We start from the raw sequence: 24937 nt of genomic DNA on the forward strand, positions 1-24937 counted from the left end.
TTTTCTAGTTATCGGTCAGAGACTTCGAGTGATCAAAACTTTTCACATGGATTTACAACATGTCAAAAGTTTTTGGCCTTCACGACCCAGACAATTTTAACTTTGCATTTTTGTTTTTTTCTCCTCGCCTTCTAACCCTTTTATATTTCTTTAGACCCATATAGGGGCTTGTTTTTTGCGCGACCAATTGCACTTTGTAATGACATCACTCCTTTTAGCATAAACTGTACAGCAGATCAATAAAATATCATTTGTGTGGGAAAGTTGAAAAGAAAACCGAAATTTTACTAATTTTGAGGGGTTTTGTTTTCACGCTATACACTTACTACGGTAAAAATGACATGTGTTCTTTACTCTGTGAGTCAATATGAATAAAATGAAACCCCTGTTTACATGTTTTGTATGCAAGTTCTTTTTGGTCTATTCCACAATTGAGGCTCCTCACTGGGTCTCTTTCTTTCAGCCTTGGCTCTGGACCTGGTCATTCCATCCTCTCTACAGCCATGTTAGAAATGGACAACAGCGATCCCAATAAACATATGCTGTTTTTCAAAACCCCATAAGTCCTGTTCTTTATCATAATTAAAATACATATAAAATATACATGCTTTTTACAGTATATACAAACTATATTAACATTCTAGAGGAACACTGCCAGTTCTTATGTTTCTCCTCTCAGTTTTCGCCATGGGCTGTTTCTGCTACTCGACAGGGTCACATAACCTCCAATTTCCCTATAGGTGGGAATCCCTGAATATATGCCATAAACGTCAATTTGTCAGAATATGCCTTTTAGCCTTGCAGTTTCCGGCGTCTCTTCAGAAAAATGAGCTAAACCCTGAGCAATGACATTCCATTGTTTTTCCCTTGATCGGTTATCTAGTAAATCACATATTTAGTGATCTATCCATGTAAAATAAATATGTTCCCGTTTACCCAGAGAACATGTAACAAGCTACATTGCAACCAGTCAAGTGCGTTTGCCTATAAATTGTAGTGACACCTTTATACAGTAGAAAACAGTTGTAAATGTAGTATATTGACCCAGATATACAGTAGAATAGTAGCACAGGCTAGTGATATGAGGATGTTTCGAAACTCGTGGAATATTGTGGTGCAAAGTTCTCTTCTTGCCTGTTACATCTAAGGCTAAGTTCACATCTGCATTGGAGCTTGGGTCGGGGAGCACAATTCGTTCACATAGCGCAGAGAAAAATACTGCAAGCTGTTTTTTTTTTCCCTCCCCATAAATGGATACCAGACGAAAACCAGATTGACCCAAATAAAAGCAAATGGAATCCATTGGAATCCAGTGGTGTCCGTTGTGCAATGAACCGTCCGACTCAGTTTTTTTTTCATGAAGTCTGAGATGGAGCTGTTGAACAGAGCTCTGATGCCATTATGCACTTGTTTTAATGGCAACAACTTAGGTTGGGATCGCACAGGGCAATACCATTGTCAGGCCTCAGAATAGATCATTTAAACTTGTGTGGTGGCCCAGTACGGGATGATGTTGCCCTGTACATTTCCGGCCCTGTCAGGCAGTGTCTCTGTGTCCCCAGGGCCCCCTGTAGTTGTTTACCCATTTGTATATATGTTGGATATTAAAAGATGTGTTATACCTTTAATAAAATGTACCATGTGATTGTTACCCAGGAGGTACCAGTGACCAGCTGACCCCCAGAGTGACCTATGGGCTCCCTGCTAGTCTCCCTCATATAAACCCTGGGTGGAGCTAGCTTCTCTCTCTTGTTCCTGCTGAGGTCCAGTCAAGTCGTGCCTACAGTGTGTGTGTCTAGAGTAGTGGAGGCCTCAAGTCCTGCATCCACAAGTTAAGTGCAAGTAAGATAAAGTCACCGTCCTGTCAGTCACAAGTCAGTCAAGTCAAGTCATCTGTCTATCCAGTGTGGCCTGCACTAAATTATTCAGTCCAACTACAAGTCCGAGCAAACCTGCGAGGTCTCTGTGTCACTGGTAACCTCCTTTGGCCCTGGCTGTACTGCATAGACTGTAACAACTGTCTACCCTCAGTAAAGTTACCGTCGTCTGTAACTTGGCGTCGGTGTCTTCATTGCCCCTGCACCTAGCCCAGGATACAGCGTTATACCTTCGGGTGGTTAAGGATAAACCACGCCATGGCGTCACGAACACAAAGGGTTAATGCTATCTGCCCCTAGGGTAATTACATCTGCCTTGCACCTCACACCCTGCCATACCACACTTGTGAGGAACAGCATATACAAATTCCTTATATGTCTTGTTCCATTGTGGCTCTTTTTTCCCCCCACTTGGTATTAGTACACAGTGGATCTCATGTATACCTGTAATAAAAGAAAGTATACTAGCTGCACAAGTAAACCAAGATAACATAACAATACATAAAAATGATTTTGAGGGCTTATTGTTCAAAGTGGTTAGAACTGAAAGAATTAAAGTTGATAAGAAGTTATGAATGACTGAAATATGGAGATATGCCCATTCACAAAGTTACACCAAGGTCTTTTTTCCACTATGTTTTTGTGGTGTCCATCATACAAAAAAAATTGCCCATCATAGTTAAAAATTTTGCACTGGATCCTGCTCTATGAAAGTCAACAGAAAAACAGAAACCCAACCAAACAGAGGTCAAAATTACACTTTTCTGGTTGCTGATTGCTGTCTTTGAATACATTTTGAGATTTCCCAATTCATACGATGAAAAGATAGCACAATCATTTTATTAAAAAAGCCTAACCTGAATGACACCCTTCTAGTGGTATCTCAATGTCATGTTTGTTCTGCTGAAGCTCTCTCTCCTGATGCCCCAATGCATGTTTGTAGACGGAAAGAGTATAAAAAAAGTGTTGCCAAACACCTCTGGTGGTGGCTTATTTCCCAGAGATTGTTCTATCCCCCCCAGACATGTGCCATTGAGTTAAAGGGGTTCTCCACCATAAGGTGATTTTAGTACGAACCTGGCAGACAGTAATGGACATGCTTAGGAAGGATCTGCGCTTGTCTTGGGGATAAATGGCTATGTTGTGAGATTACCACAATACTGTGGCTAGCTTTTTGTGAACAGGTATTTCCTGTCTGACTTTTCTTTTTTGCCTACAAATCCCATAATTCCATTTTCCTCCCTCTCACACATCAGCCACCCTACCCATTGAAACATAAATGAGCTGCATCCATCAAAAGACCTGTGGTTTTCAATCAGGGTGCCTACAGCTGTTGCATTAGTTGCAGACTGATCTCTCTCCCACCAGGCGATCGCTCCACCCATTGAAGCAGAGAGGCTCCCAGTCATCAGCTGACTAGTGAGTCAGGTCTCGGTCGCATTGCAACCTGGGAAAAATCTGAGACAGCAGTAATTTTGTATGCTGTTAAAAATAAATATTGGGGTGAAAATCACATAAGAATTGTGAGAAAACCATCACACACAGGTACAGACACTATATTATGAACTACACTAACTTTACAGCCCCTGGAGCATAGTCAAATAAAAAAGATCCCTGGAATACCCCTTTAAGTTGGGATGCCATAATACATATTAGATGGCTGGTCAATCCTGCTGATAATGTGGGGTTTGGCTAACTCAAAGGGGTATCACAGTTTCAGAATAAGCAATGCATTCTGGGAATTGTAGTACTGAGCAATTGTTCAACAGGAAACACGGTAGGGGGGGAGAGAACTACATATTCACATAAAATATCTTTTTTTTATATTTTCGAACTGGGACCGACAGGTAAGCAAGGCTATATACTTCTGAATTTTTTTTTTTTTTTTACCTGACGTCAGAGTTCCCCTTTAAATATAATCGGGGAGATTTCTTAAAACCTGTCCAGAGGAAAAGTTGTTGAGTTGCCCATAGCAACCAATCAGATCACTTCTTCCATTTTTCATAGGCCTTTTCAAAAATGAAGGAAGTGATCTTTCCCTCTGGACAGATTTTGATAAATCTCCCCCTATGCGTATTGACAGCTTTTACCTTAAGATAAAACATAAGCAGTTTATAACATAACATGAAAAAAACATAACAACTGGTTGACCTGATGAAGAGAACAATCCGGTCTAGAAATGCGTTTTATGAATGTGCACTAATAAATAGGACTGCGATATGTCTACCCTGGTAAACAGCACTTCCTTTACTAGCTTTATACTCCATTACTTATCATACTGTACCATCGCTAAAAAAAACAGCTGCCTCCTTGGTTTACTTGAACTCTTCCTAGTGTTGTGTCCTAGCCTGCAAAACCTAAAGGGGGACATTTATCAATGTTTGCTTATGTATTCCTTTTTTTAGTCATTTTTTTCTTACATTTTTTTTGCTTATGTGCGACTTATTCATCAACTGCTTTCAGCCTATTGAGAAATTTCTTTCACATAAGCAATTATTTTTCTTTTTTTGCTTTGGTAGTAGCTTTTTCTGCTCCCTGTCTGAGCTGGAGTAAATTTAGTTGTTTTTTTCATGCGATGCGACTTTTTTGCAACTTTCGCACTTGATAAATCTCTGATCACTGCAAGTCAAAAATCACTTTTTGCTTTGGTAAGCAAGATTTTTATTTTTTGCTTAGGACACTGCACACTCAAAAAGTCGCAGAAAAAAAGAGAGTAGTCGCACGTGCGGCTTTTTTGTGACAATTTTAAGCAAAAAAAAATCTACTAAATGCTTTGATAAATGTCCCCCAAAGAGCCTGGCCTGTGTGTCACTACTACTATTATACCATGTATTGCTCTATGGTGCGCTCTACACCTTTTCTTCTTTGCATTACAATACTCTCCTTGTCAGTTTCTTAAAGGGGTACTCCGCTGCTCAGCGTTTGGAACAAACTGTTCCGAACGCTGGAGCTGGCGCCGGGAGCTTGTGTCGTCATAGCTCCGTCCCCTCATGATGCCAAACCCCGCCCCCTCAATGCAAGTCTATGGGAGGGGGCGTGGCGACTGCCACGCCCCCTCCCATAGACTTGCATTGAGGGGGTGGAGCTATGACATCAAGAGCTCCCAGTGCCGGCTCCAGCGTTCGGAACAGTTTGTTCCAAGCGCTGAGCAGGGGAGTACCCCTTTATGTGCCCACAGCTCTATCATACAAGACTGTAAGGATCTTGCATTGAGGGGGCCGGGCGTGAAGTCATGAGGGGGTGGGGCTATGACGTCACAAGCTCCCGGCTCCAGCGTTCGGAAGTTTGTTCCAAGCGCTGAGCAGGGGAGTACCCCTTTATGTGCCAACAGCTCTATCATACAAGACCGTAAGGATCTTGCATTGAGGGGGCCGGCTGTGAAGTCATGAGGGGGCGGGGCTATGACGTCACAAGCTCCCGGCTCCAGCGTTCTGAACAGTGTGTTCCAAATGCCGAGCAGCGGAGTACCCCTTTAAGTAAGTGACAAGTATACTATACACTATAGCATGCTTGGCTGCAGCTCAGTGAGTGTGTAAGTGGCGCTTTTAAGTTCTTTTTAAAGTGTCTTGTCTTAAGTAACCCTACAAAAACACCAAGCTTGGCAATTGTAGAATTTTTGCCGAAATGTATTCTCTGCTCTCTATCACCTCCGTGTTTTTCCCCCTACAGTACAGAGAGCACATTCCATGCAAAGGGGAAAGCAGATGTAGACACGGTGGCATAACTCCTCTGGAATGTCTGCATCATACATACTCCACATAGTCGCTGCTGCAGCTAACAATCCTGATCTGACTGTGCCACAAAAGACACAGAAGTACAAAGCGTCCTCAGAAGTGATCTCATAAACACGACTCCACTTTGTGTAGACACAATGCTAGTACACAGTACATACAGTACTCTCCTGCTGCGCTGGATCACTATGTAGAGTCCTGTTCTGCCTCTTGTAAAGATTAAATGCCTCGCTGCGCCTTTTGAAAGCGAGTTGTTTTTGTTGTTTTTTTTTTATTTTTGTTATTCTTGATCAAGTTTTTACATGAGCTGCCATATATAAAGATTATTGACATGTATGGCAGTGAATACCTCTACTGAATTGTACATAAGTAATTTAAATTGCAAGTAGAAAACCACCAATAAGGCTCCAGATGCAGTAAGACTTAACCCCTTAAGGACAGAGGGTTTTTCCGTTTTTGCATTTTCATTTTTTCCTCCTTGCCTTTACAAAAATCACAACTCTTTCAATTTTGCACCTAAAAATCCATATGATTGCTTATTTTTTGTGCCACCAATTCTACTTTGTAATGACGTCAGTCATTTTACCCAAAAATCTACGGCGAAACGGGGAAAAAAAATCATTGTGAGACAAAATTTGAAAAAAAACTTTTGGGGGCTTCCGTTTCTACACAGTACATTTTTCGGTAAAAATGACAACTTATATTTATTCTGTTGGTCCATACGATTCAAATGATTCCCTACTTATATAGGTTTGATTTTTTCGCACTTCTGGAAAAAATCATAACTACATGCAGGAAAATTTATCAGTTTAAAATTGTCATCTTCTGACCCCTATAACTTTTTTTTTTTTCTGCGTATGGGGCGGTATGAGGGCTCATTTTTTGCGTCGTGATCTAAAGTTTTTAGCGGTGCCATCGCTTTTTATTCATTTTTTCATGATATAAAAAGTGACCGAAAATGCACTATTTTGGAGTTTGGAAATTTTTTGCGCGTACGCCATTGATCGTGCGGTCTAACTAACAATATATTTTTATAATTCGGACATTTCCACACGCTGCGATACCATATATGTTTATTTTTATTTACAAAGTTTTTTTTTATGGGAAAAGGGGGGTGATTCAAACTTTTATTAGGGAAGGGGTTAAATGATCTTTATTCACTTTTTTTTTCACTTTTTTTTGCAGTGTTATAGTTCCCATAGGGACCTATAACACTGCACACACTGATCTTTTACATTGATCATTGATCACTCGTTTCTCATAAGAAACCACTGATCGATGATTCTGCCGCTTGACTGCTCATGCCTGGATCTCAGGCACTGAGCAGTCATTCGGTGATCGGACAGCGAGGAGGCAGGTAGGGACCCTCCGGCTGTCATGTAAGCTGTTCGGGATGCCACGATTTCGCTGCGGCTATCCCCAACAGCTCCCTGAGCTTACCGGCATTGTTTCACTTTCACTTTAGACGCGGCGTTCAACTTTGAACGCCGCGTCTAAAGGGTTAAAGGGGTACTCCGCCCCTGGCATCTTATCCCCTATCCAAAAGATAGGGGATAAGATGTTAGATCGCCGCTGTCCCGCTGCCGGGGACCCTGGGGATCGCCGGTGCGGCACCCCGCCATCATTACTGCACAGAGCGAGTTCACTCTGTGCGTAATGACGGGCGATACAGGGGCCGGAGCAGTGTGACGTAATGGCTCCGCCCCTCATGACATCACGGCCCATCCCCTTAATGCAAGTCTATGGCAGGGGGCGTGACGACCGCCACGCCCCCTCCCATAGACTTGTATTGACGGAGGCGGGCCATGACATCACGAGGGGCGGAGCCGTGACGTAACGATGCTCCGGCCCCTGTATTGCCCGCAATTACGTGCAGAGCAATCTCGCTCTGTGCAGTAATGATAGCAAGGTGCTGCAGCAGCGATCTCCGGGGTCCCCAGCAGCGGGACCCCGGCGATCTGACATCTTATCCCCTATCCTTTGGATAGGGGATAAGATGTCTAGGGGTGGAGTACCCCTTTAATAGCGTGCGACACCGCGATCAATGCCGCGTGCTATTAGCCATGGGTCTAGCCCGCTATGGCCCCGCGTTATAGATCAGGAGCGGACTCATGACGTACCCGTACGTCTTGGGTCCTTAAGAGCTTAAAAGGGTTATCCAGGAAAAAACTTATATATATATATATATATAGAAAACAATGGCGCAGCACTCCAAATAGCAAAAAAGTGTAAAAATGTATTCCTTCATGTCAAGATTCAAAGCGATGTTTCAGCTCCCCACTGGAGCATGATGCTTGAAAAAAGCTCCAGTCAACTGGCTCCAGAAAGTTAAACTGATTTGTAAATTACTTAAAAAATCTTAATCCTTTCAGTACTTATGAGCTGCTGAAGATGAGTTGTTCTTTTCTGTCTAAGTGCTCTCTGATGACAAGGGTTTCAGAACCCGCCCAGTTTAGAAGCAAATCCCCATAGCAAACCTCTTCTACTCTGTACAGTTCCCGACACAAGCGGAGTTGTCAGCAGACAACTCAACTTCAGCAGCTGATAATTATTGAAAGGATTAAGATTTTTTAATAGAAGTAATTTACAAATTTGTTTAACTTTCTGGAGTCAGTTGGAATACCCCATTAACTTTTAAAATGACAGTACACAATACATTACAGCAAAAATTGCAGAAGGACGAGGAAAGGATGCAGGTGAATACCTACACTAAAACCCTACCTAGATAGGAGAGGTTCCTATCACAAAGTGTGGATCAGGGATGGGGTAATCAAAACACAATGGGCCTCATTTACTAAGCTGAAACCGACCAGTTTTTGTCGGGTTATTTTGGTGCAGTATGTCTGAGACATGTCTGCGCCAGTCTGCGACAGTGTGCGCCTGGAAAATCCGACAAACCCGACATTGCACTGTGAAAAGCCAAAAAGGGGCGTGGTCTGTCGCAAAAGGAGCGTGACCAGTCCAAAAGGGGGCGTGGTTTCACAACCCGACCGATTTACTATTGAATTCACAGAAAATCCTGTGGATAAATGGCTGGAAATATCCACCTAGAAAAAGCTGGTCAGAAAATGTTCCTGACTTTTCCCAATAGTAAATAGAGAGGAAACCTGCAAGTCTGAAACAACTTTTCCCGCTAGTAAAAACCCGAAACTCTTAGTAAATGAGGCCCAATATGTGCAATATACACAATTAGTGTCAAACCTCTTTTAGTGTCAAACCTCCTAGGCGAAATGCGTTGGCAAAAGAGGTTTGCCACTAATTGTGTATATTGCACATATTGGGCCTCATTTACTAAGAGTGTTGTGTAGTTTTCTTTGTGGGTTTTGATTTCCGACTGGTATTTTCCCACTGTATTTACTAAGGTTTCCCTACATTTTGCACTTTTCCCTATGTTTTGCTTTTTTTTTTCCTGATCTGTCGGGTTTTCCTCAGCTCAAATCCACCACATATTCTGTGGAAACCTTAGTAAATATGTTGGGATTTTTCAAAACTGCCGGGGTCACGCCCCTTTTGTCGGAGCCACGCCCACAGCCTTCAGTGGCTACGCCCCCTTTCCAGTTTTTTCCCTTGTAAAATGGAGGTTTTTTTTTTTTTTTGGTCGCAAATTGTGTTGCATGGAACGTGCGACACAATTTGGGCACAAAACCCGACAAAAAAGAGTCGGGATCACGTTAGTAAATAAACCCCAGTGTGTTTTAGTTACCTCTCCCATCTAGGTAGGGTTTTAGTGCAGGTATTATTCACCTGTATCCTTTCCCCGTCTTTATGCACTTTTTGCTGTTATTTATTGTGTATTGTCATTTTATTCTTTTGAAGTAAAAGTTAACTCTTCCTGCATCTGGAGCCTCATTGGTGGTTTTATACTTGCAATTTATGTTCTATCTTCTAATCACCAAGGGACATATTTTCATATGGGTCCTGGGTTTCCTGCATCAGTTTTTCTGATATTTGTAGTACATGTACATAAGTAAGAACTGAATAATCAATGCATTATGTCTAGACAGGACATGGAATGTATGTATTGGGGACACTTTGGCTAATAATGTTGCTCACCTCTGTTTTGAAAAAGAGAACATGTTACGGGGGAGATTTATCAAAACCTGTGCAGAGGAAAACTTGCCCAGTTGCCCATAGCAACCAATCAGCTCGCTGCTTTCATTTTTATGAAGGCCTGTGAAAAATGAAAGAAGAGATCTGATTGGTTGCCATGGGCAACTGGACGGCTTTTCCTCTGCACAGGTTTTGATAAATCTCCCCCGTTGTCTCCAAACATGTCTTCAAGAAGTTCTCTAAGGCGGACTTCTAATAATAGTCCTGCGTTCTTACAATGTACAGTAGGAGGTACATTATGTAATATGGAATATAATTATATGTGTCTCATACCGCAGTCTATGATTCTTTATATAAGCAGCACCTCTGCCAACATGTCAGCCAGGGACAGACCAGGAGCAATATATGTAGAGGCATTTCGTTGTCTTGGGGAAAAAAAAGAGAAATACCTTGTACAAGTTTCCATACATTTTTGTGACTATCATTCATATTGACTGTGGTGTACCAGTCCCAAGGTGTGTCAGCTTTGGCAAGTTTAAAAGTAAAGGAATTGTGGGCAGAAATAGCTAAAGAACTGGATTCAATCAAAATCTGTTGCTTATCAGATGACTTTAATATGACTTAACCCCTTAAAGGGTACCTCTCATCAAATAAACTTTTGATATATTTTAGATTAATAAATGTTTAATAACTTTCCAATAGCATGTTAATGAAAAATATGCTTCTTTCTATTGTATTTTTCCCGATCAGTCCTGTCAGCAAGCATTTCTGACTCATGCTGGAGTCCTAAACACTCAGAGCTGCCAGCCTGCTTTGTTCACAGCCAAACAGGCTATTAACAAAGCAGGCTGGCAGCGCTGAGTGTTCTCCTTTGTGAACAAAGCAGACTGGCAGCTCGTAGTGTTTAGGACTCCAGCAAGAGTCTGAAATGCTTGCTGCCAGGACTGGTAGGGAGACCCCTAGTGGTCATTTCTTCAAAGTGGAAAATTAAATAGAAAGAAGCATATTTTTTAATAACATGCAATTGTAAAGTTATTCTGCATACACTAATCTATAATATATCAAAAGTTTTTTTGACGAGAGGTACCCTTTAAGGACTCAGGGTTTTTCCGTTTTTGCACTTTCGTTTTTTCCTCCTCACCTTTTAAAAATCATAACCCTTTCAATTTTCCACCTAAAAATCCATATTATGGCTTATACTTTGCGTCACCAATTCTACTTTGCAGTGACATCAGTCATTTTACCCAAAAATTCACGGCAAAACGGAAAAAAAAAATCATTGTGCGACAAAATCGAAAGAAAAACGCCATTTTGTAAATTTTGGGGGCTTCCGTTTCTATGCAGTGTATATTTCGGTAAAAAGGACACCTTACCTTTATTCTGTAGGTCCATACGGTTAAAATGATACCCTACATATATGTCACGATGCCGGCTGGCAGGTAGTGGACCCTCTGTGCCAGAGAGGGATTGGCGTGGACCGTGCTAGTGGACCGGTTCTAAGCCACTACTGGTTTTCACCAGAGCCCGCCGCAAAGCGGGATGGTCTTGCTGCGGCGGTAGTGACCAGGTCGTATCCACTAGCAACGGCTCACCTCTCTGGCTGCTGAAGATAGGCGCGGTACAAGGGAGTAGGCAGAAGCAAGGTCGGACGTAGCAGAAGGTCGGGGCAGGCAGCAAGGATCGTAGTCAGGGGCAACGGCAGAAGGTCTGGAAACACTGGCAAGGGACACACAAGGAACGCTTTCACTGGCACTAAGGCAACAAGATCCGGCAAGGGAGTGCAAGGGAAGTGAGGTAATATAGGGAGTGCACAGGTGATAACTCTAATTGGAACCACTGCGCCAATCAGCGGCGCAGTGGCCCTTTAAATCGCAGAGACCCGGCGCGCGCGCGCCCTAGGGAGCGGGGCCGCGCGCGCCGGGACAGAACAGACGGGGAGCGAGTCAGGTAGGAGAGCCGGGGTGCGCATCGCGAGCGGGCGCTACCCGCATCGCGAATCGCATCCCGGCTAGCAGCAGGATCGCAGCGCCCCGGGTCAGAGGACGTGACCGGGGCGCTGCAGCGGAGGAGGTGAAGCGAGCGCTCCGGGGAGGAGCGGGAACCCGGAGCGCTCGGCGTAACAGTACCCCCCCCCTTGGGTCTCCCCCTCTTCTTGGAGCCTGAGAACCTGAGGAGCAGACTTTTGTCAAGGATGTTGTCCTCAGGTTCCCAGGATCTCTCTTCAGGACCACAACCCTCCCAGTCTACTAAAAAAAAATTTTTTCCTCTGACCTTTTTGGCAGCCAAAATCTCCTTGACCGAGAAGACGTCCGAGGAGCCGGAAACAGGAGTGGGAGGAACAGATTTGGGAGAAAAACGGTTGAGGATGAGTGGTTTGAGAAGAGAGACGTGAAAGGCATTAGGGATACGAAGAGAAGGAGGAAGAAGAAGTTTATAAGAGACAGGATTAATTTGACACAGAATTTTGAAAGGACCAAGATAGCGTGGTCCCAACTTGTAGCTAGGGACACGGAAGCGGACATATTTAGCGGAGAGCCATACCTTGTCTCCAGGGGAAAAAACGGGGGGAGCTCTTCTTTTCTTATCCGCGAACCTCTTCATGCGTGAAGAAGCCTGTAAGAGAGAATTTTGGGTCTCTCTCCATATAATGGAAAGGTCACGAGAAATTTCATCCACAGCGGGCAGACCAGAGGGCAAGGGGGTAGGGAGGGGGGGAAGAGGGTGACGGCCGTACACCACGAAAAATGGGGATTTGGAGGAAGATTCAGAGACCCTGAAGTTATACGAGAATTCGGCCCATGGAAGGAGATCTGCCCAGTCATCCTGGCGGGAGGAAACAAAATGTCGCAAATAATCACCCAGGATCTGGTTAATTCTTTCTACTTGTCCATTGGACTGGGGATGATATGCAGAGGAAAAATTTAATTTAATCTTGAGTTGTTTACAGAGAGCTCTCCAGAATTTAGACACGAATTGGACCCCTCTATCCGAGACAATCTGCGTAGGCAACCCGTGAAGACGAAAAATGTGTACAAAAAATTGTTTAGCCAACTGAGGCGCAGAAGGAAGACCAGGAAGAGGAATGAAATGTGCCATTTTGGAGAATCGATCAACGACCACCCAAATAACGGTGTTGCCACGGGAAGGGGGTAAATCAGTAATAAAATCCATACCAATCAGAGACCAAGGCTGTTCGGGGACAGGCAGAGGATGAAGAAAACCAGCGGGCTTCTGGCGAGGAGTCTTATCCCGGGCACAGATAGTGCAGGCTCGCACAAAGTCCCCAACATCCGTCTCCAGAGTTGGCCACCAATAGAAGCGGGAGATGAGTTGCACAGATTTCTTGATGCCCGCATGACCTGCGAGATGGGAGGAGTGACCCCATTTGAGGATTCCGAGGCGTTGGCGTGGAGAAACAAAGGTCTTTCCTGGAGGAGTCTGTCTGATGGAGGCAGGAGAAGTGGAGATCAGGCAGTCAGGTGGAATGATGTGTTGCGGAGGGAGATCAACTTCTGAGGCATCCGAGGAACGAGAGAGAGCATCGGCTCTAATGTTCTTATCGGCAGGACGAAAGTGAATCTCAAAATTAAATCGGGCAAAGAACAGAGACCACCGGGCCTGGCGAGGATTCAGCCGTTGGGCCGACTGGAGGTAGGAGAGGTTCTTGTGGTCGGTGTAGATAATAACAGGAAATCTTGATCCCTCCAGCAGATGCCTCCATTCCTCAAGTGCTAATTTAATGGCTAGAAGTTCTCGATCCCCGATGGAGTAGTTCCTCTCCGCTGGAGAGAAGGTCCTAGAGAAAAAACCACAAGTGACAGCATGCCCGGAAGGATTTTTTTGTAGAAGAACAGCTCCAGCTCCTACTGAGGAGGCATCAACCTCCAATAGGAAGGGTTTGGAAGGGTCAGGTCTGGAGAGCACGGGAGCCGAAGAAAAGGCAGACTTGAGTTGTTTAAAGGAGTCTTCTGCTTGAGGAGGCCAGGACTTGGGATCAGCATTTTTCTTGGTTAAAGCCACGATAGGAGCCACAATGGTAGAAAAATGTGGAATAAATTGCCTGTAATAATTGGCGAACCCCAAAAAGCGTTGGATAGCACGGAGTCCGGAGGGGCGTGGCCAATTTAAGACGGCAGAGAGTTTGTCTGGATCCATCTGTAGTCCCTGGCCAGAGACCAAATATCCTAGAAAAGGAAGAGATTGGCATTCAAACAGACATTTCTCAATTTTGGCATAGAGTTGGTTGTCACGAAGTCTCTGAAGAACCATACGGACATGCCGGCGGTGTTCCTCTAGATTGGCAGAAAAAATTAGGATATCGTCCAGATATACCACAACACAGGAGTATAATAGATCACGAAAAATTTCATTGACAAAGTCTTGGAAGACGGCAGGGGCATTGCACAGTCCAAAGGGCATGACCAGATACTCAAAGTGTCCATCTCTGGTGTTAAATGCCGTTTTCCACTCGTCCCCCTCTCTGATGCGGATGAGGTTATAGGCGCCTCTTAAGTCCAATTTAGTGAAGATGTGGGCACCTTGGAGGCGATCAAAGAGTTCAGAGATGAGGGGTAAGGGGTAGCGGTTCTTAACCGTGATTTTATTAAGACCGCGGTAGTCAATGCAAGGACGTAGGGAGCCATCTTTTTTGGAGACAAAGAAAAATCCGGCTCCGGCAGGAGAGGAGGATTTACGGATAAAGCCCCTTTTTAGATTCTCCTGGACGTATTCGGACATGGCAAGAGTCTCTGGGGCAGAGAGAGGATAAATTCTGCCCCGGGGTGGAGTAGTACCCGGGAGGAGGTCGATAGGGCAATCATAAGGCCTGTGAGGAGGTAGAGTCTCAGCTTGTTTTTTGCAGAAAACATCCGCGAAGTCCATATAGGCCTTGGGGAGACCGGTTACTGGAGGAACCACAGAGTTACGGCAAGGGTTACTGGGAACCGGTTTTAGACAGTTCTTGGAACAAGAGGACCCCCAACTCTTGATCTCCCCAGTGGACCAATCCAGGGTTGGGGAATGAAGTTGAAGCCAGGGAAGTCCAAGGAGAATCTCCGAGGTGCAATTGGGGAGGACCAAAAGTTCAATCCTCTCATGATGAGATCCGATGCTCATAAGAAGGGGCTCCGTGCGGAAACGTATGGTACAGTCCAATCTTTCATTATTTACACAATTGATGTAGAGGGGTCTGGCGAGACTGGTCACTGGGATGTTGAACCTGTTGACGAGAGAGGCCAAAATAAAATTTCCTGCAGAACCAGAGTCCAAGAAGGCCACTGTAGAGAAGGAGAAGGCAGAAGCAGACATCCGCACCGGCACAGTAAGACGTGGAGAAGCAGAGTAGACATCAAGGACTGTCTCACCTTTGTGCGGAGTCAGCGTACGTCTTTCCAGGCGGGGAGGACGGATAGGACAATCCCTCAGGAAGTGTTCGGTACTAGCACAGTACAGGCAGAGGTTCTCCATACGGCGTCGTGTCCTCTCTTGAGGTGTCAGGCGAGACCGGTCGACCTGCATAGCCTCCACGGCGGGAGGCACAGGAACAGATTGCAGGGGACCAGAGGAGAGAGGAGCCGAGGAGACGAAACGCCTCGTGCGAACAGAGTCCATATCTTGGCGGAGTTCCTGACGCCTTTCAGAAAAACGCATGTCAATGCGAGTGGCTAGGTGAATAAGTTCATGTAGATTAGCAGGAATTTCTCGTGCGGCCAGAACATCTTTAATGTTGCTGGATAGGCCTTTTTTGAAGGTCGCGCAGAGGGCCTCATTATTCCAGGACAATTCTGAAGCAAGTGTACGGAATTGTACGGCATACTCGCCAACGGAAGAATTACCCTGGACCAGGTTCAACAGGGCAGTCTCAGCAGAAGAGGCTCGGGCAGGTTCCTCAAAGACACTTCGGATTTCCGAGAAGAAGGAGTGTACTGAGGCAGTGACGGGGTCATTGCGGTCCCAGAGCGGTGTGGCCCATGACAGGGCTTTTCCGGACAGAAGACTGACTACGAAAGCCACCTTAGACCTTTCAGTGGGAAACAGGTCCGACATCATCTCCAGATGCAGGGAACATTGGGAAAGGAAGCCACGGCAAAACTTAGAGTCCCCATCAAACTTATCCGGCAAGGATAAGCGTATCCCAGGAGCGGCCACTCGCTGCGGAGGAGGTGCAGGAGCTGGCGGAGGAGATGACTGCTGAAGCTGTGGTAGCAACTGTTGTAGCATAACGGTCAGTTGAGACAGCTGTTGACCTTGTTGCGCAATCTGTTGTGACTGCTGGGCGACCACCGTGGTGAGGTCAGCGACAACTGGCAGAGGAACTTCAGCGGGATCCATGGCCGGATCTACTGTCACGATGCCGGCTGGCAGGTAGTGGACCCTCTGTGCCAGAGAGGGATTGGCGTGGACCGTGCTAGTGGACCGGTTCTAAGCCACTACTGGTTTTCACCAGAGCCCGCCGCAAAGCGGGATGGTCTTGCTGCGGCGGTAGTGACCAGGTCGTATCCACTAGCAACGGCTCACCTCTCTGGCTGCTGAAGATAGGCGCGGTACAAGGGAGTAGGCAGAAGCAAGGTCGGACGTAGCAGAAGGTCGGGGCAGGCAGCAAGGATCGTAGTCAGGGGCAACGGCAGAAGGTCTGGAAACACTGGCAAGGGACACACAAGGAACGCTTTCACTGGCACTAAGGCAACAAGATCCGGCAAGGGAGTGCAAGGGAAGTGAGGTAATATAGGGAGTGCACAGGTGATAACTCTAATTGGAACCACTGCGCCAATCAGCGGCGCAGTGGCCCTTTAAATCGCAGAGACCCGGCGCGCGCGCGCCCTAGGGAGCGGGGCCGCGCGCGCCGGGACAGAACAGACGGGGAGCGAGTCAGGTAGGAGAGCCGGGGTGCGCATCGCGAGCGGGCGCTACCCGCATCGCGAATCGCATCCCGGCTAGCAGCAGGATCGCAGCGCCCCGGGTCAGAGGACGTGACCGGGGCGCTGCAGCGGAGGAGGTGAAGCGAGCGCTCCGGGGAGGAGCGGGAACCCGGAGCGCTCGGCGTAACAATATATAGGTTTGATTTTGTCATACTTCTGGAAAAAATCATAACTACATGCAGGAAAATTTATATGTTTAAAAATGTAATCTTCTGACCCCTATAACTTTTGTATTTTTCCACGTACAGGGCGGTATGAGAGCAAATTTTTTGCACCGGTATGATTTTTGTTTTGAACTGACTTTTTGATCACTTTTTATTCATTTTTTAATGGTATAAAAAGTGACCAAAAATAAGCTTTTTTGGAATTTGAATTTTTTTGCGCGTACGCCATTGACCGTGCGGTTTAATTAATAATATATTTTTAGAGTTCGGACATTTACGCACGCGGCGATACCACATATGTTTATTTTTTATTTTATTTACACTGTTTTATTTTTTTATGGGAAAAGGGGGTGATTCAGACTTTTATTAGGGAAGGGGTTAAATGACCTTTATCAACACTTTTTTTTTACTTTTTTTTTGCAGTGTTGTAGGTCCCATAAGGACCTATAACACTACACACACTGATCTCTCATGCTGATCACTGGCATGTATTAACACGCCTGTGATTAGTGTTATCGGCACTTGACTGCTCCTGCCTGGATCTCAGGCAAGGAGCAGTCATTCGTCGATCGGACACCGAGGAGGCAGGTAAGGGCCCTCCCGGTGTCCTGTAAGCTGTTCGGGACGCCGCGATTTCACCGCGGCGGTCCCGAACAGCCCGACTGAGCAGCCGGGATACTTTCACTTTGCCGTGTCTGAAGGGTTAATACAGGGCATCACCGTGATCGGTGATGTCCTGTATTAGCCGCGGGTCCTGGCCATTGATAGCCGCCGGGACCGACCCGATATGACGGGGGGACACCGTTCAGGGGTTAAAGGGGTTCTCCCGTGGAAAACTTTTTTTTTTTTTTTTAAATCAACTAGTGCCAGAAAGTTAAACAGATTTGTAAATTACTTCTACAAAATCTTAATCCTTCCAGTACTTATTCGCTGCTGAATACTACAGAGGAAATGTTTTTTTCTTTTTGGAACACAGAGCTCTCTGCTAACATCACGAGCACAGTGCTCTCTGCTGACATCTCTGACCATTTTAAGAACTGTCCATTTAAGTAGGAGAAAATCCCCATGCTGCTCTGGACAGTTCCTAAAATGGACAGAGATGTTAGCAGAGAGCACTGTGGTCATGATGTCAGCAGAGAGCTCTGTGTTCCAAAAAGTAAACCATTTCCTCTGTAGTATACAGACCCTATAAAGTACTGGAAAGATTAAGATTTTTTAATAGAAGTCATTTACAAATCTGTTTAACTTTCTGGCACCAGTTGATTAAAAAAAAAAAAAAAAGTTTTCCACTGGAGTACCCCTTTAATCTTGAGTCTATATTACAGCTGCAAGATATGGATCTCATGTGGATCTACCACTCAAAGCTATAGTGCCGTAGGTTTATCTGGAGATTTAGGCCCAATGCACACTATGGAAATTCCCCAAGAAATTTGCTCGCTGATTTCTGCCAGTGGATCCAGTTTGGATAAATTGGATAAATAAGTGAACCCCTGCAATACAGAGCCCATTGACAAGTGACTTTTTCCTAATTTCAAACAAAACAATGAACATGTAAATCCGGATCTGTGTTGGAAGTTCCGCTGTGGAGCTTCCATAGTGTGCACCGAGTGAGAGAATCCCATTGAGATCGATAGGATTCTGCTGCAAGCGGATTCTCTGAGCAGAAAATCTAAAGTGTGCATGGAACCTAAGAGAGAACCTAACACCACAAGGAAGTGTTCATTTTTTTTTCAATTTATAAATAATTATTCCCCTGTTGAATATAATAACAATGAGGGGCATTTACTAAGGGGTTTAGTCATTTTTTTCTGACTATTTTTGGCGCAAAATTGTCGCAATTGCGCCTACCCTATAAATTGTGCGACTTTCCCTAGCAAGAGCTAGAAAGTAAAAAAAAAATTTCCCGCTTAATTTACGCAAGTTTTCATTTTTGACTTGCAGTGGTCAGGAATTTATTAACTGAGACAGTCGCAGTTGCGCAATAAACTGTCGCAACGGCCATAAAAATTGACTAAATTTACTCCAGCTCCAACATGGAGCAGGAAAAGCTACTGCCGCCCGGGCTCCGACATACTTTCTCCCCGCTACCCTCACTGCGCTACCGGGACACTACAGTGATTTACATCCCCCCCTCTCACCTGCCAGCGCCACACAACTCCCATCTGTCTGCTGTTGCAAGACTACAAGTCCCAGCATGGCCTTACAGTGAGGACACGCTGGGAGTTGTAGTCTTGTAGCAGCGGGAGCTGAGCGGCGTGGGCGGGAGACAAGGGGGTGGGGGGGCAGCGGGGAGGCCGTATGAGGAGCCCGGGCGGGAGACAAGGGGGGTAGCGGGGAGACTGTATGAGGAGCCCGGGCAGCTGCACTGTAATGTCAGCCCGGGCTCCTGCCCTGAGAGCCATAGGCTTTGACTGTCAGGGCATGCTGGGTGTTGTAGTTTTGCAACAGCTGGAGGGCCACAGTTTGCAGACCACTGGTGTGTGGTCTGTAAACTGTAGTCCTCCAGCTGTTGCAAAACTAAACAGCTGAAGGGGACCGGCGAAGAAGTTCACTTACCCTTCCGAGGCTCCAGCGACGATCGCTGACGGAGATCGTCGCGCTGCAGTGTCGCGCGGCAGTGTCACGCAGCGCTGGATCCTACGGAAGCCGGTAAGTTGCGCAAGCTTCCCAACCAGGGTGCCTCCAAATGTTGCAAGACTACAACTCCCAGCATGCCTGGACACTCTTTGGCTGTCCGGGCATGCTGGGAGTTGTAGTTTTGCAACAGCTGGAGGCACCCTTGTTGGGAAACACTGGCCTAAAACAGTTGGGAAACACTGGCCTAAAACAGTGTTTCCCAACCAGGGTGCCTCCAGATGTTGCAAGACTACAACTCCCAGCATGCCTGGACAGCCTTTGACTGTCCAGGCATGCTGGGACTTGTAGTTTTGCAACATCTGGAGGAACCCTGGTTGGGAAACACTGTTTTAGGCCAGTGTTTCCCAGCCAGGTTGCCTCCAGATGTTGCAAAACTACAACTCCCAGCATGCCTAGACAGCCTTTGACTGTCCAGGCATGCTGGGACTTGTAGTTTTGCAACATCTGGAGGCACCCTGGTTGGGAAACACTGTTTTAGGCCAGTGTTTCCCAGCCAGGTTGCCTCCAGATGTTGCAAAACTACAACTCCCAGCATGCCTAGACAGCCTTTGACTGTCCAGGCATGCTGGGGCTTGTAGTTTTGCAACATCTGGAGGCACCCTGGTTGGGAAACACTGGCCTAAAACAGTGTTTCCCAACCAGGGTGCCTCCAGATGTTGCAAAACTACAAGTCCCAGGTTGGGAAACACTGTGCCCGGCCTCCGCCCCACCTTACTGTAAGGGCATGCTGGGAGTTGTAGTCCTGCAGCTGGGGGCAGGGGACAAGCTTGTCACTTGCCCACACATCTCCTGCACCACACAACTACAACTCCCAGCATGTCCTTACTGTAAGGGCATGCTGGCAGTTGTAGTCGTGCGGGGCGGGAGATATGTGAGCAGGTGATAATAAATGTACTAACCCATTTTTTTTTGTTTTCTTCTCATTTCAGATCCGTGTATCCTGTGGACTCCTTCGGATTCGGTGGACTACTTCGATGACCAGCGTTTTTCTTTGTTTGATTTTAATAAAATGGTTAACGAGGGCTTGTGGGGGAGTGTTCTTTTGTAATAAAATTTTTTTAAAACCTGTTGTGTTTTTTTCTTACTTTACTAGACAGGCTTAGTAGTGGAAGCTGTCTTATAGACAGAGTCCATTACTAACCTGGGCTTAGCGCTAGCCACAAAAACAGCTAACGCTAACCCCCTATTATTACCCCGGTACCCAACGCCACAGCGGTGCCGGGAAGAGCCGGTACCAACAGGCCTGGAGCGTCAAAAATGGCGCTCCTGGGCCTAAGCGGTAACAGGCTGGCGTTATTTAGGCTGGGGAGGGCCAGTAACAATGGTCCTCGCCCACCCTGGGAACGTCAGGCTGTTACTGTTTGGTTGGTATTTGGCTGAGAATGAAAATAGGGGGGACCCTATGCGTTTTTTTTTTAAATAAATAATTAAATATATTAAAAAAACGCATAGGGTCCCCCTATTTTTATTCTCAACCAAATACCAACCAAACAGTAACAGCCTGACGTTACCAGGGTGGGCAAGGACCATTGTTACTGGCCCTCCCCAACCTAAATAACGCCAGCCTGTTACCGCCTAGGCCCAGGAGCGCCATTTTTGACGCTCCGGGCCTGTTGGTACCGTCTCTTCCCGGCACCCCTGTGGTGTTGGGTACCGGGGTAATAATTGGGGGTTAGCGCTAGCTGTTTTTGTGGCTAACGCTAAGCCTGGCTTAGTAATGGACTCAGTCTATAAGACAGCTTCCACTACTAAGCCTGTCTAGTAAAGTAAAATAAAAATAAAACACAACAGGTTTAAAAAAAAATTTATTACAAAAAACACTCCCCCACAAGCCCTCGTTAACCATTTTATTAACATCAAGCAAAGAAAAACGCTGGTCATTGAAGTAGTCCACCGAATCCGAAGGAGTCCACAGGATACACAGATCTGTAGAAGAAGTAACCAAAAAAAAAAAAAAAAGTGTAAGTACATTTAGGGAGAAAAAAACTGTGTTAAAAAAATTTAATAAACACACACACTAAACGCCGTTTACCACTTCTGAGCCATGACTACAATTTACAGTGATCCCTCAACTTACAATGGCCTCAACATACAATAGTTTCAACATACAATGGTCTTTTCTGGACCATCGTAAGTTGAAACCAGACTCAACATACAATGCTACAGACAGTCCAGATCTGTAAAACATGTCAATGGCTGGAAGAACCAACCAATCAAAATGGGCATTCACTGGTAAAACCCCTGTATTACTGAAGTGTATGCACTGACTGGTGTCTGGTATTACAAGTTCTGTACACTTTACCTGTATCAGGGTTAGCTGCTCTTTTGGACACCAGGTGAGGGCGACTCCATTACTTGTTTGGGACATTGCCTGTACTGTACAGGACCCCTGAAGAAGCTCCTGTCCTCTACATAGACCAGTGTTTCCCAAGCAGGGTGGCCCCATCTTTTGCAAAACTACAACTCCCAGCATGCCCGGACAGCCTTTGGCTGTCCAGGCATGCTGGGAGTTATAGTTTTGCAACAGCTGGAGGCTCCCTGCTTGGGAAACACTGACATAGACAGTAATTTACAGCTCCCAGCAGATCTTTATTACTTTTATATGTAGGGATTTGCTTTATCTATATCAGTTATCTGCTTATTTTTCTTTGTCACTTTTTCCTATTTTGGATGACATTTTGGTGCCTTTAGAACCAATTACCACGTTTCCATAGAGTTATGGTCTCAACATACAATGGTTTCAACTTACAATGGTTTTCCTGGAACCAATTAATATTGTAACTTGAGGGACCACTGTAGTTATTGAATTATTTAGATGTGGTGAAAAAGCTAAAAAAAAACTCAAAAACAAAAGATCCAGAAGGAAACCAGCAGCCAAACCAATTCAGACAGCAGGAAAAAGGAACAGACTATTTTTTCTACTACATGAAGTAAATTTCCAACTTTTGCCTATGTGTGCCAAATTTATTAATGCCGTGCAGCAATTTAGTACATTTGTCGCACATAGTCAAAAAGGAAGTAGAAAAAAACAGGGTAAAAACCGGACTACATAGTAAAAGATTAGTAAATGCCCCTCAATAATAGTACGGTAGTAGTAGCAATGATAATAATAATAATTCTATATATACCTAATGAAAGTGCAAAAAAATGTATAATTTGTCGCAAACCACTTGTTAAATTTGGCGCAATTGATGCGCCTATAAAATGCACAGAATCCTGCCCCAGAATTCCAGGCAACATTTTCTGGCTGTGTTGTAGCGGCTGAAACCTGTTAATTCTCCACTTGGATTTTGCGCTGCTTCACAAAGGTAAATCTAACCCAGTTAGTTCCTTTTTCCAAGGCTTGATAAATGTTTGACTGGGATAAATGTTTCTTTTTACCTCAGCTAAACATCATTTTTGGGGTTTTTTGCTTTGTGGTCCTTTTAAACAAGCTCTTTTCTTTTTCTTTACATGGGTTAAGGTTTTTGTTTTGTATGTGAACTTGAAAGCAGCCACGTACTAAGGGGGAGATTTATCAAAACCTGTGCAGAGGAAGAGTGGTGCAGTTGCCCATAGCAACCAATCAGATTGCTTCTTTCATTTTCCACAGGCCTCTAAAGAGGCCTGTGGAAAATGAAAGAAGCAATCTGATTGGTTGCTATGGGCAACTGCACCACTCTTCCTCTGCACAGGTTTTGATAAATCTCCCCCTAAGACATTGGTAAGCCACTGTGTTTGGCCTGAGTTCTACCTTATAATGTTGTTTAGCTACTTTCTGTGTCACTTTTTTCTTGGTGCAAGTTTGCGACCTAACGGGCATGACTGCGCCCTAAAATGCGCCAAAACAAAAGTCGCAAATGATGAATTTCATACCAAGGCATGATTGTAACTGAAATCACGACTAACAAATCGAAATCAGTGATTTTGTTCTAAACCATTTGGCGCAAACATTTGTCGCAAAAAATGACATAAAGGAAAAACTGCAACAAATGACAGACAAAAAAACTGGGTAAAAAGCTTCATACATACCCCCCACTGTCTATATAGGCCATGGCCTCTCAGGCTGCTCCTGTTATGCCTAGTGCCACCCATCTTCTCATAAACCCAGGCGGATCTCTCCAGGTATTTTATCTCCTATTTAACAATGTCCCTGATGACTGGTAATTAAAGGACAACTGCAGCGGAAAACATTTATCCCCTATCCACAGGATAGGGGATGTGTTTGATCGTGGGCGGTCCGATCGCTGGGACCCTCGCAATCTCCTAAATGAGGCTCCGGCATTAGCGCTCGACGGTTACGCCCCCTCCCCATACAGTTTTCTATGGTAGAGGCGGTGTGGCAAGAACACTGTCTCCCCGCCTCTCCAATAGAGTTACATGGAGGAGGCGTTGTTCCTCCTGCACGGGAGAGCTGCGGCAGAGCCGTGGCCCCATGCAGGGGATCCTGTGGATAGGGGATAAGTGCAGATGTCCTTTAATAATTTAACAGCCGCTCTACCCTAATGTCAGGTTCTGTTCATGACTAGTGTTGAGCGGCATAGGCCATATTCGAATTCGCGAATATTCGCGAATATATGGACGAATATTCGTCATATATTCGCGAATATTCGCATATTCGTTATATCCTCGTTTTATTTTCGCATATGCGAAACTTCGCGTATGCGAAAATTTGCGGATGTGAAAATTAGCATATACAAAAGTAGCATAAGGTAAAATTCGCATATACGAAAATTCGTATATGCTAATTTTCGCATATGCGAATTTTCGCACGCCAGTCTCACACAGTAGTATTAGAGCCTTCTTTACACCACACAAGCTGGAAGCAGAGAGGGGTGATCACTGTGATGTGTACTGTGAAGAAAAAAAAAAAAAAAAAAAAAACGAATATTCGTAATTACGAATATATAGCGCTATATTCGCGAAATTCGCGAATTCGCGAATATGCGATATTCGCGAATAATATTCGAATTGCGAATATTCGCGAGCAACACTATTCATGACTACGTCTGTTCAGCTTGTGTAACAAAATGCTGAAATCTCTAGGTCATCCATTCTGAGCTATGTAGGATTACACTGCTTCCTATGTACTATAAAAAGGAGGTGTTATTGTAATTCTGATAGATTATGATTACATAGAAGTGATATCACACTTATTGTTTCTCTGTGTAGGCCCTGACATATGCAAAGAAATTAGCTGACTCTGCTAATGCTTAAAGGGGTACTCCACTGTAGAAGCATCATTTCTTTTCTGTGATATATCAGGTATGCTTTAGGGGTACTCTGGAGGGAAACAATTTTTTTCAAATCAACTGGTGCCAGAAAGTTAAACAGATTTGTATATTACTTTTATTTAAAAATCTTAATCCTTCCAGTACTTATCAGCTGCTGTACGTCCCAGAGGATGTTCTTTTCTTTTTTAATTTCTTTTCTGTCTGACCACGGTGCTCTCTGCTGACACCTCTGTCCATGTCAGGAACTGTCCAGAGCAGAAGAGGTTTTCTATGGGGATTTGCTCCTATTCTGGACAGTTCCTGACATGGAGTAGAGAGCACTGTGGTCAGACAGAATTTTTTTTATTC

At 45.0% G+C, this 24937-nt stretch overlaps 1 long non-coding RNA gene across 1 annotated transcript in view; it reads left to right on the forward strand.

The window, feature by feature from the left end:
• Positions 1-9836: 9836 nt before the first annotated feature.
• Positions 9837-24937, forward strand: part of LOC130273229 (uncharacterized) — a 71471-nt gene continuing 56370 nt past the window's right edge. Inside the window, exon 1 of the long non-coding RNA XR_008843919.1 lies at positions 9837-9949. This is a non-coding gene — a long non-coding RNA (uncharacterized LOC130273229). The remainder of the gene's footprint in view (positions 9950-24937) is intronic.

Source organism: Hyla sarda, chromosome 5 (genome assembly GCF_029499605.1).
Source record: "Hyla sarda isolate aHylSar1 chromosome 5, aHylSar1.hap1, whole genome shotgun sequence".
Classification (NCBI taxonomy): domain Eukaryota; kingdom Metazoa; phylum Chordata; class Amphibia; order Anura; family Hylidae; genus Hyla; species Hyla sarda.